General features: G+C 38.6%; 1 protein-coding gene and 1 pseudogene across 2 annotated transcripts in view; both read left to right on the forward strand.

Moving 5' to 3' along the window:
• Window positions 1-13,388, forward strand: part of TESPA1 (thymocyte expressed, positive selection associated 1) — a 276,752-nt gene that overhangs the window by 53,114 nt on the left and 210,250 nt on the right. The gene's annotated exons all lie outside the window — the stretch shown is intronic.
• LOC145546934 (olfactory receptor 9K2-like) lies at window positions 5,631-6,629 on the forward strand (annotated as a pseudogene). The gene has a single exon (XR_014083400.1). The product of XR_014083400.1 is annotated as an olfactory receptor 9K2-like (transcript).

The raw sequence follows: 13,388 nt of genomic DNA on the forward strand, positions 1-13,388 counted from the left end.
GTGTGTCTTCTTTAAGCCCTGAGGATCAAATCTATCCCAGTTTTTCAGGATACAGTTCAAAGGAGTGAGGCTAGAATTGTTAGCTCCCATCTGTAAGAGAGAAAAAAAGCGACCAGCGCCATCTTTCTACTGGAGGCGTCCCTCCCTGCTCTAGATGGGGTTGTAGACAGACTTTGCACCAAAGCTTTTCTTCCCTGGTCGGACTTAGTCTGTCCCTTAGCCACGCAGGTGCCGTACTCGTCCCTCCCGGTTCTACCAGCGAGACGCAGTGGGGATGCACCAGGGGTAGACCTGATGGCATCCCTGACTGACGTCCAGCTCTTCACCATTAAAACCTTGCTTGCCTCTGATGCCACCCGAGGTGCAATCAGAGTAACCTTCCGGAATGCCTCCCTGGCCAAGTCCTCTGTGGGAGACATTCGTCACCTGAGTGCCTTTGCACGACCCTGAGTATATTCCTGACCACAATAAGACCGATACGAACATAAAACTGAGATGTTCCTTCCAAGCGTCACCACACCAGTATAAGAGTCTCCTCTGGGCCACTAAGAGCCAGTGTTACCGAAGAGGGGGAAAAAAAAACCCACTGCAGTTCCAATCTGAGTAACCTTTAACCTCAGAGATGCTCTTGTAAGCTAGAGCTCTGTCTAACTTCCAAACTTTCGATTCCTAGCAAGGCTAAGCGCTTCCTGACTACCAACCTCAAGTTTGGGACCTAAGTAACAGTACACAGTAACAACATAGATCACAAGTCCCTTGAAAGTCTATGATGCGACAGATAGATTAGTACTTCTAATTCCCAAGGAGTTATGAAATGGTCAAAGAGACCAAAAAGTTTGACTGAGAAAGGAGAGTTCGGTCCACACGCTTTGCCTATTTTTGGTTGGCCCCTGAAGGAGACACTGGGTGCCTCTTGGCATTGACAGGTCAGTATAAACCCCCAACAGATTTCTGCCATAAGCCGTATGAGGTCACCACGGAACCGCAGAGCAGGGCTCCTCACTTGCTTCACGTAGGGTGTGTCATTCATTCACACAAGCACGCCGTAGAGTTAGTAAAGTACAGCAGAAAACGTGTTCAGTAGGAGAACAAAGAACTAGAGCTCCAAGCATTCTTACCTTGTCCTGAAGTATCCCGGACGAGCCCCAGAGATGAAAGGTTGTTGCTGAATCCACGAAAAGATGCTGGGATTCTTGGCCTCCGGAGGAGAAGAATTCAATCCGGGGCCAGAGATGAGGCTTGATCGCTCAGATCTTTTGTGTGATAAAGTTTTATTAAAGTATAAAGGAGATATAGAAAGCTTCTGACATAGGCATCAGAAGGGGGCAGAAAGAGTACCCCCTTGTTAGTGTTAGCAATGGAGTTATATACTCTCTAATTAGTTATTACACTGAATCAAAAGAATGTCTGGAGGTTGTAAAGACCTCACCAGACGCACTCCCATAATTTACATTTTAACATAACAGGTTTCGCATTTGATAGTAGGAAGATCCTCCAGACCCACTTCCATAATATACATTCTAAGATATCAGGATTAGCCAGAGGATTTTCATGAAGGAGAAACTGTCCTCCAGCTGGATACATTGTTGTATAATCCCTAGTATAGAGTTTAAACTAAGTTGTGTAATTGACTAAGACTAAGGAATACAGAGGGAAAAAAAAAAGTTTGTCCTTTTCTCCTCCTTGAGAATTCCAGACCCCTCTCTCCTTGGGGACCCCTAGACTTCTTATCAACCTGCCTAGGAGATGACTCTCTCACAAGGAGATCCAACCAGTCAATTCTAAAGGAAATCAGTCCTGGATATTCATTGGAAGGATTGATGCTGAAGCTGAAACTCCAATACTTTGGCCACCTGATGCGAAGAGCTAACTCATTTGAAAAGACCCTGATGCTGGGAATGATTGAAGGTGGGAGGAGAACGGGACGACAGAAGATGAGATGATTGGATGGCATCACTGACTTGATGGACATGAGTTTGAGTAAGCTCCGGGAGTTGGTGATGGACAGGAAAGCCTGGCATGCTGCAGTCCATGGGGTCACAAAGAATCAGACATGACTGAGTGACTGAAATGAACTGCACTGAATGAGAGAGAGAATTATATTCCAGATGATGAAACAAGATAAAACCCTGGGGGGGGGGGGAAACTAAATGAAGTCGACATAAGCAATCTACTTGATAAGGAGTTGAAGGTAATGATCTAAAGATGCTCATTAAACTCAGAAGAAGAATGGATGAACACATTATGAATTTCAGGAGATTTAGAAAATATAAATAAAAATCAAATAGGGCTGAAGAAAACTGAAATTAAAAAAAAAAAAACACCACCAGAAGGAATCAGCAGTAGATTAGATCTAACAGAGGAATGGATTAGTGCTGTAAAAATAGGTCATTCATAATCACACAAGATGGACAGGAAAAAGAGGAAAATCTTTTTTAAAAATTAGAAGAGTTTAAGGGACCTTTGGAATGACATCAGGTATACCAGCTCTCACATTACTGAGGTTCCAGAAGGAAAGATAGGAGTGGAAAACTTATCTGGAGAAAATAATGGCTGAAAAATTCCCTACCAGTGGAAGGTTCCGACTCAGGTCTGAGAAGTACTGAGTTTCAAATAAGATGAACTCATAGACTCACACCAAGGCAGGTTAAAATTAAAATGCCAACTATTAAAGATAATGAGAGACACTTAAAAGTAACAAGACAAAAAGAAGTAATTATGTTCAAGGAAACTTGCATAAGAATATCTGTTAACTTCTTAGCAGAAAATAAGCATGCCAGAAGGAGTAGCATGGATAAGATATAATCAAAATGATAAAAGAAAAAACCTAGGACTAAGAATACTCTACCCAGAAATGTTACCATTCAGATTTGAAGAAGAGATAGAGATTTCTACAGAGAAAGAAAAGCTGCTGTTAACGAATGGCAATAAGTATATACATATCCATAATGGCTTTGTGCTGGAGTCCAGCTCCGGCAGCCAGGGAATCGCCCTGAAGGGATGAACAGGGTCAGCGAAGGAAAATGATGCAGTCTCTCGCTCAAAGCACTGGGCTGCATGTTTATTTTAAGCATCAGGTTTTCTTTTATACTTTTACAAAAGCATTAGGTCAGAGGTATGACATCTTCAGTTTCCCCTCACCCATATTTACTGTCTCCATAAATCATTGTCCTTCAGAGTTCCCTCTTAAGTGTCCTTGTGATAACATTGTAACTCAAGTTTGTCTCTGGGCTGTATATTATATTCCTCAGTTTATTTCTTATCTCTTTAAATCCTGCTATCCCCTAGTAACTTAAGCTCATCATCTCCTAAAAAGGCTTTTAGCTATTAGTATCTCTAAAATACCTAGTTTCCATAAGCTATAGTAAAATATGACAACACTACAACATACCTTAAACTTTTAGCTTCTAACTATTCTTAATTATTCCTAACCCCTAAACTCAGCAAACTTTTTTTGCCATAAACATTCCCCTTACAGGCAGGTTTCAGATAACAATGTTTCCCGTGGCCTCAGGCTGCAGCCTATGTGCTCATCCTGGAGTATTCTTTGTAAAGATCCTTGAACAAATGTCAATAGTTAACTTTATGGATTATAACATTCTTTCCAGCCAACTCAACCGGAGGAAGGAAAGGACAAGTCAGAATCACAAGACCTAACTCCTTCATCCCGGGACCGTGCCTGCGGGATGAGGAGAGGGGGTTGGGGCCGTGCCTCCATTTTGTCAGTAATGCCTATCGCGGCTCCAGACACTGTTTAAAATATCCTATCTACCTTCTCTTCTTAAACGGATTAAGCTTATAATAAAAGAGAAGCTCTGATCCCACATCATTTTTGCTATCTATACACTTAAAAAACCCAGATAAATTATAAACATAATTTTTAATTTAAAAACTGGTTTTTAAAAAATAATATTAAAATTAACTTATAAAAATATTTTAGAAAAATGACATTCTTATCAAGTTGGGCTTACTAAATAGAGTAGTATGTCTCTAATTTTGATGTAGTCTTTTAGTCACACTGCAGTTTTAAAGGAATTTTTAAATAGAAATCCTAATCTCATAAATATTTTTACTAAAGATATAAAGTTAATTGTATGAATGCTATCATTCCCTTCAGTATATTTTCTAACTGTTTGATATTTAAATATGTGAGAACAGAATTAGCAACCATAATCTGTCTTTGAATTTGTGATTTAGAGGGCATTTGTCATATCATGAAACATAGCTATATCAAGATATACAGGTAATAATTTCAAGTGAATTTTTCTCTTTTTAAAGTAACAAGTAACTTATTACATAGTTTAAAATATTTTTTTTATCTCAAGCTTTTCTCATATAGTACAAACTTTTAAATATCTTTTCTATGTCTATGAACATCTATGTGATAATGCCAGAAAGTTTTTCTCTGTCAGTGAAGAAAATAAAGTTCAGAAAACTTTCCCAAAGGATATATACAGCTAGAGAAGGGAACATCCCTTGTTTTTGACTATTACTTCAGTCCTCATGGACAACAGCCCGAGAGTCTTCACTTATGGCACCATAATTGACTTTACGATTACTCCTCTCCCAATGGAATCCAGCACAGAGGATGAGCAAAAATTCAATGCTAAAATATCCTGAGGAAGGTTTCATAGGCTTTAAATAACTAACACCGTCATAAACACCACTACCCATACTCTAGCTCATGATCATGGACTCTGGACGATGCAAGTTGCTATGGTCTTTAAATATCCATGGTTACCCAATTATATTTATCTTAAGACACCTAAGGTTTAACAGAATTCAAGAAAGGAATTTCCCTTTATGTATATCAGTGAAGTTTACTTGCATTATCTAAACAGTGAGATCTCTTGAATTGATGGAGCCTTGGTAGAAAGTCATTCATTGCAGTGTAAGGATTAGAATATTCACTACCTTCTTTCTCTGCCTCAAAAAGAAGTCTAAATGATTGTGATATTTTTTAAATGACTGCTAATGAAAATGAAATATTTATAATGAGGCAATAAAAGTGTATATATTGGGAGAATGGCTTTGACCTGAGAAAAGGAAAATATTTGAAAATTCCATTAGAGAAATTTATCTTCACTTAGTGATTTTTGGATGTTATTAATTATGTCAATAATGTCTATTTTTATTCTGTTTTCAAAGATGGCCTACGTAAATAAGGAAAATGAAATATATTGAGCTAAAATAAGGTAAAAATATTTTCACTTTATTTACTACTGTCATGTAATGAATCAAATACTAACTTTGCTCTCATAAGGGCTATAAACACTATCATAGAGATTACATGAGATACTTCTATTTTAGATAATGTGCATACTACAATTTTAGATGAAGAAAGCCTCTAGCTATAAATAATTTAAGAATAGAAATTTAGAATGTGAGTGATTTTAGGCAATAAAATATGCTGATTTCTTCCAGAAATCTCTGCCAATTATGATTTAAATAAAATAACCAAAGAACATCTTTCACTGCTTAATAGAATAACAGTTTAAGAAGCTTGTTGACATCTATTCCAAATTGTTGCATCTTCATGACATTAAAATTGTTTTCTATGCAATATCTTATTAAACTGTAAATAATTTAATTCTATATTTAAGAAAGTATTAATAGCACTAGAATCAAAGCCACAATTTCATTTATTTAGCCTTGTGCCTCTCAGCAGGTTTCTGCCATGGGTGACAGGGAAACATGCAACCATTCAGAAGTGACTGGCTTCATTCTTGTCGGCTTCAGGGTCCGCCCAGAGCTCCACATTCTCCTCTTCCTGCTTTTTCTGCTTATCTATGCCATGATCCTTCTAGGAAATATTGGCATGATGGTCATTATTATGACTGATCCCCGGCTGAACACACCAATGTATTTCTTCCTAGGCAACCTGTCCTTCGTTGATCTCTTCTATTCATCTGTTATTGCACCCAAGGCTATGATCAACTTCTGGTCTGAGAGCAAGTCCATCTCATTTGCAGGCTGTGTGACCCAGCTCTTTCTCTTTGCCCTCTTCATTGTGACTGAGGGGTTTCTCCTGGCAGCCATGGCTTATGACCGCTTCATTGCCATCTGCAACCCACTCCTCTACTCTGTCCAGATGTCAACACGTCTCTGTGTCCAGTTGGTGACTGGTTCCTATTTTTGTGGCTGTATCAGCTCAGTTCTTCAGACCATCATGACGTTTACTTTATCCTTTTGTGCGTCTCGGGCCATTGACCATTTTTACTGTGATGACCGTCCACTTCAGAGGATTTCTTGTTCTGATCTCTACATTCATAAGATGGTATCTTTTTTCTTATGCAGCATTATCATTTTGCCTACCATAATTGTCATTATCGTGTCTTATATATATATTGTATCCACAGTTCTAAAAATACGCTCCACTGAGGGGCGAAAGAAAGTCTTCTCCACTTGTAGCTCCCACCTGGGAGTCGTGAGTGTACTGTATGGTGCCATCATTTTTATGTATTTCGTCCCTGACAGATTTCCTGAGCTGAGTAAAGTGGCCTCCTTGTGTTACACCCTACTCACTCCCATGTTGAATCCTTTGATTTACTCTCTGAGAAACAAAGATGTCAAAGAAGCTCTGAAAAAGATCCTATGGAAAAAACTATTTTTATTTAATTCTATATTAACTGAAAATAGAATTAAGTAAATGTAATATTCTGAAAGTGCTGAGCTTTATAACAACTTAGAGAAGCACTGATTCAAATTTTAAGAGACTTTATTTGTTTGAATCCCATATACAAAGAATACATACTTTGGAAGATATATTTAGACTTAATCAGAATACATACATCAGGAAGGTGGACTATATTTTGTCTAGCTGTTGAATTTGGAATGGAATGACTTTCTCTGTACTTCCTTTTGGATAATGATCGTGATTTACATGTAATTTGTTTTTAGGACATGTATATTCCAACTTTACTTCTGACTCTTTGAGGTTGTTGTTTGGGATGTATTGTTTATCTTGAGTCAGTACCATATGTTATGTAGATATATATATATATATATATTTGGTAGAGGTAACACAGTCTGATGTATTAAGAAAGACAGAACAAAATACCAGATTTACTAAAGAAGTCTTGGTGAATGTCTAGTGAGAGAATCAGATACTCTGCAGTACACAGAGTCTCAAGTGTGAAATGTAAGTAACTCTTAATTGTCCAGAGGCTAACCAAGTGGCACATTTATTTCATGGTTTCTCTGGCTTGAATCATTATTATTTCTCCCCTTCATTTGAATATCTACTAAACTGATAAATTGTTTTTGGAAACTGTACCTTTTAACAAGGAAGCTGTAATAAAAATAAACAAGAGTAAAGATAATTCATATTTTGTTATATATGCCTTAGTGAGAATTCATTCATCAAATTAATACTTATTGAATTTTTATATACTCTGTGCCCTATAAAAATTCCCAATTTTAAATGATTTCTGTGCTTGAGCTCACACTAACTGGTGGAAAAAATAGCTAAACAGAGAGCTATTAATAACATGTCATATGGTAAACCCAGTGAATAAAGTGAGTGAAAGTTGCTCAGTTGTGTCCAACTCTTTGCATCTCCATGGACAGTCCATGGAATTCTCTAGGCCAGGATACTGGAGTGGGTAGCTCTTCCCTTCTCCAGCGGGTCTTCCTAACCCAGGGATTGAACCCAGGTCTTCCACATTGCAGGCAGATTCTTTACCAACTGAGCCACAGGGTAGAAATTACAAAGACAGAGCAGCTTCTACAGATGAGTGATATAAGTGATCAGGGAAAATGTCACAAGTACATTTGTAAACATAAATGAACTTGAGCAAGGTGAAATAGAAAAGTTTCTGTGCAAAGGCAATTAAATAATGATATGTTAAACTTCCAAAAGTTTAATTCCTGATATTAATGTAAAAGAGAGGGAGTGGGAGTTAAGGCTTAAAATTCATGGAAATTGTGCACATCTATATAAGAAGACAAGGAGGTTGGCTTATTTTCTGCAGACCACAGGGAAGCACTAGGGATTTTTCTTTAAAGAATATATTGTGTTCAAATCGGCATTTTAGAAGAATCACGTTGGTAACTTGTGGTAGATAAATATTCATAGAAGAAGATAATCACTGTCTTATGACAGTGGAAAGAGGGAATACCTTTAAAATTACAGATAAACTAAACTGAATATTAATTAATGGTTGATAAAACAATGCAGAAGTGAGTAATGACTTCTAATGTTTGAGCATCTCTAACTGGGGAAATACCACCTAACAAAATGAGAAGGAAGGTATGAATAATAATAGTTAATCATTAAGAGTTAAGAAAATAAAGTCAAGTCAGACTGAGCTTCTCATCCTGGTTTGCCTATGTGCTTGATAGTCAACTGTCCTGACTTTGCAGAAACTCTTATTTCTCAGTTTAATATAAGAATACTAATGTCCAGTGAGCAAAGAACTTGTGCCTGGATTTAGGTGAGGTGAAGCTGAAAAGAATTACGAATTTCTTGAAGGCTGTTTCCATTATAGGACTCAGTGTGTTGCATGAAAGATTCTGTATTTTACAAGCAAAAGAGTGCTAGTAAAACATGCCTAAATAAATTGAAGACCACATCTATCTGAAACATTATTACTACTTTAATCTCATCTTGTGGCATCCCACTACATTTATAATTATAGCTGATTATAGAGTCATAACTAGCTAATTTTACTAAACGGCAGTGTTCATGGTATTTAATCCTCACTCAGCTGCTGCTACACTAACAACAATTATATTTAAACATTTAGCATCTTTTTAATATTCAGTTTTTAATATAAGAAATATCTAAATAAATTGTCAGTTAATAACAATAAATGTTATTATTTATTGTTTAAATAATAAATATATAATTATTATAAATAAGCAGAACTAGATTTTCTATTTTCTTGTGCAGCTTCCTATTCTTCAGGTGAAGATGAAACCTCTTCAAAAAAAATGTTTCTGAATCATTGCTCAAAAATACAAATTCTTGGATCTAAAGAAGATCTGCACTTTATTTTTTTAAACACTTTATTGAGGAATAATTGGTTTAAAATAAACAGTATGTATTTAAAGTGAACAACTCTGTGAGTTTTGTGGTCAATAAAAACACCACCATATCAAGATGCAGAATATTTCCTTCATTTCCAAGTGGTTGATTATGCCTCTTTTCAGGCCATGCTTCCCTCCAAACCCATCTCCAGATAACCAGTGATCTGGATGGTGTGTAATAGAATCATACAGCATGTCATCTTTTCTCTCAGGCTTCTTCACTGTGTAAAATTATTTTGAGATTTCTTCAGTTTTTCATGTATAAATAACCCATTCTTTTTATTGCTGAGTAATATTCCATTTTCCATTGTACATATATACCAAATTTTGTTTATGCACTCTTAAATAAATGGGCAATTGATGTTTGATCAGCTTTTAGATATTGTGAATACAGCTGATATGTGTTTGCCTAGTTTGTTTTCCTTATCTTTGCTGATTTTTGAAGCTTGAGATTCTGAGATCTCATAATAAATATGTTGATTTGAAGAGACTACCAGGGAAATATGTGGAAATAAAGAACAAACAAAAAAATATTTACCAAACCAAATCTACTAAATCTCAGGAAGAGTGAGAATCTATGACATTTGAGCCAGGACCCACTGCCTCCCTGCCCTCTCTCATCCCAGCAGAGCTGAAAGTGCACTCAGGCAAGTATAGGCAGAAACATAGAGATGCCTCTGCCCTTGGGTCACAATCAAAGGCGACCATATCCCCTTGATTGTTGTTGCTACAAACATTACTTGTCCCCTCCAGCTCCACATTGAAGATGGTCTATGCAATGCAAGGGTAGCTAAAACATCTGATGATCTCTACCCAGCCCCCATTCAAAAGCCCTACCCTAAGAATGCCAGGCCAAGAGTACTGGGCCCCAATTCCAGCTGCTCCCATTCTCTTAAAGGACAGAACTTTTATGCTCAGAACACCATAGGCTAGTGACCTCATCAGAAAACTTCTCCTAAAGCAGGAATGCCATTCTAAGCAAACTTGACCACTGTGCCTGCTCATTTCAGAACAGATGAATGCAGGTTTTACCTAGAATGAAAGTTGTACCATGATAACAGAGGGCTCCACAGCTCTCTCCACTTGAACTGACTCTATTTGGAAAAACATGTGTAGGCAATTCAAGCTTAAGTGAACTCCAAAACTTAATAAATATTTGGTATAAGCAATTAAGAGGAGACTAGTGGTCCCATGAGAGTGAAAAGCTAACTGTAGACCAACTACAAGGCTATCTGGTGCACAGGACCTTGCTCAGTAAGTTCAGTTCAGTTCAGTCACTCAGTTGTGTCTGACTCTGGGACCCCATGAACTGCAGCACGCCAGGCCTCCCTGTCCATCACCAACTGCCGGAGTCTACCCAAACCCATGTCCATTGAGCCAGTGATGCCATCCAACCGTCTCATCCTCTGTCGTCCCCTTCTCCTGCCCTCAATCTTTCCCAGCATCAGGGTCTTTTCAAATGAATCAGCTCTTCACATCAGGTGGCCAAAGTATTGGAGTTTTAGCTTCAACATCAGTCCTTCCAATGAATACCCAGGACTGATCTCCTTTAGGATGGACTGGTTGGATCTCCTCACAGTCTGAGGGACTCTCAAGCATCTTCTCTAACACCACAGTTCAAAAGCATCAATTGTTCTATGCTCAACTTTCTTTATAGTCCACCTCTCACATCCATACCAACCCACTCCAGTATTTTTGCCTGGAGAATCCCATGGACAGAGGGGCCTGGCGGGCTACAGTCCATGGGGTCGCAAAAAGTTGGACACGGCTGAGCGACTAATACTAATACACATCCATACGTGACTACTGGAAAAACCATAGCCTTGAGTAGATGGACCTTTGTTGACAAAGTAATGTCTCTGCTTTTTAATATGCTGTTTAGGTTGGTCATAACTTTCCTTCCAAGGAGTGTCTTTTAATTTCATGGCTGTAATCACCATCTGCAGGGATTTTGGAGCCAAATAAACTAAAGTCAGCCACTGTTTCCACTGTTTCCCCATCTATTTCCCATGAAGTGATGGGACCGGATGCCATGATCTTAGTTTTCTGAATGTTGAGCTTTAAGCCAACTTTTTCACTCTCCTCTTTCACTTTCATCAAGAGGCTCTTTAGTTCTTCTTCACTTTCTGCCATAAGGGTGGTGTCATCTGTGTATCTGAGGTTATTGATATTTCTCCTGGCAATCTTGATTCCAGCTTGTGCTTCCTCCAGCCCAGTGTTTCTCATGATGTACTCTGCATATAAGTAAATAAGCAGGGTGACAATATGCAGCCTTGACGTACTCCTTTTCCTATTTGGAACCAGTCTGTTGTTCCATGTCCAGTTCTAACTGTTGCTTCCTGACCTGTATACAGGTTTCTCAAGAAGCAGGTCAGGTGGTCTGATATTCCCATCTCTTTCAGGATTTTCCACAGTTTATTGTGATCCACACAGTCAAAGGCTTTGGCATAATCAATAAAGCAGAAATAGATGTTTTTCTGGAACTCTCTTGATCTAATTATGTGCTGATGGTTACAGTTGCACTCCCAACCTCATAGTTTTCTGGCCTGAGGCGATCCAGCCCTCAGGTCTACGGGCTCTATGGTCAGATTAATGGCAAACTCTAAGAGGGTTTACACCAAAGGGGACCTTTCCAGACATCTGCTGCCAATCCCGCCGTCTGTGTAGTGAGTCCCTGCTGACCCACAACTCCTCAGGACACCCTCCAACACTAGCAAGTAGTTTGGTTCAGTTTCCTGTGGAGTCACTGCTCCTTTCTTCTGAGTCTTGGTGCACAAGGTTTTGTTTGTGCCTTTAAACTGGAGTTTCTGTTTACCCTAGTCCTGTGGAAGTCTTGTAATCAAATCTTACAGGCCTTCAAGGTCAGATTCCCTGGGGAATCCCTAGTCCCTTTGTCAGGTCCCTAGGTTGCAAAGCCTGATGTGGGGTTCTGAACCTACACAACAGAAGGAGAACTTCTTTGATATTATTGTTCTCCAGTTTGTGGGTCACTGACCCAGTAGGTTTAGGACTTGATTTTATCATGATTGTGCCCCTGCTACTGTCTCACTGTGGCTTCTTCTTTGTCTTTGGATGTGGAGTATCTTTAGTAGGTTCCAGCGTCCTCCTGTCGATGGTTGTTCAGCAACTTGTTGTGATTTTAGTGCTCTCGCAGGAGGAGATGAGTGCACATCCTTCTACTCTGCCATCTTGAACTGGAAGCTGCCTATATCTTTTTGAATTATGGCTTTCTGTGGGGTCATTTTGAAATAACACAGGTATTAGCAAGATCAGACAGTCATAGCTGCATCTGTGGTTGCAAGGCATGAGGAGAGGTGGTATTAAAGTATCACAGAAGCCTGGAAATCTCTTCAAGACTGAAAACCATGGTGAGGTTTGCCCACTAGATGCTAGAACCAGAATAAGAAACAATCCAAGAAGCATACTGAAAGAGAAAGAAATACGTTCTCTTCTTACATCCTCAGTTCTGCTTTTATACTGTTAAAGCAACCATAGACAAAAGGTAAATGAATGAGTGCAAGATTTACTCTAGAGGCTGTAGTTGTATGATCACTACTCTACAAAGATTCCACAACAAGTATGTTGGGAAATAAGAAACCATTTCTTTTAGTGCAAATTTGGCATAGTGCATTCTATTAGTTTCCTTTATCCAAGGAGTTTATTATTTTGCCTTCAGTTCTAACATGTTTTTCCTGGATATAGTGTTTTTTCAATGTTATCTGAATTTTATATTTGTAGTATAAGCACACATTTCAGTGAGAATGTATTCTTCTTTGTATATTGAAGTGCATTAGTTAATATTGTGTTTATATCTTTTGAAGCTAAATTATTGATGGGGGTGTGGCAAAGATGGCAGAGTAGGAAGACCTTGAGCTTAGCTCCTCCCACAGACACACCAAAATTGCAACCACTTACAAAGCAGCTATCTATATAAATAACCTAAGGACTGTCAGAAAAAATTTCCACATCTAAAGACCTGAGGCAGGAACAACAGTGAGGTGGATAGGAGAGGCAGAGACACATTATAGTCAGGACTGACACCTCTGGGTTAGCAACCCACAAATGGAAGGAGTATCATATGTAGACATCCTTGCCAATGAATAGCACAGCTGTTCAACATCCCCGCATTAGGCTTCTGAGCCCAGGAGGGCCTGCACAGGAAAGATAAGCCCTCAGAAAATCTAGCTTTGACAGCCTTCAAGCTTTCTATTCGGAAAAGCTGGAAGGCTGTAGGAAACAGAAACTTCACTTTTTAACGATGCACACAAAATGTCACACACCCTGAGTCCCAGTACACAAGCAGTAATTTGAAAGAAGCACAGGTCAGACCCTCCTGCTGATCTTGGAGAGCCTCTTGG

Source organism: Giraffa tippelskirchi, chromosome 4 (genome assembly GCF_054371585.1).
Source record: "Giraffa tippelskirchi isolate mGirTip1 chromosome 4, T2T-mGirTip1v1.2.pri, whole genome shotgun sequence".
Taxonomy (NCBI): Eukaryota; Metazoa; Chordata; class Mammalia; order Artiodactyla; family Giraffidae; genus Giraffa; species Giraffa tippelskirchi.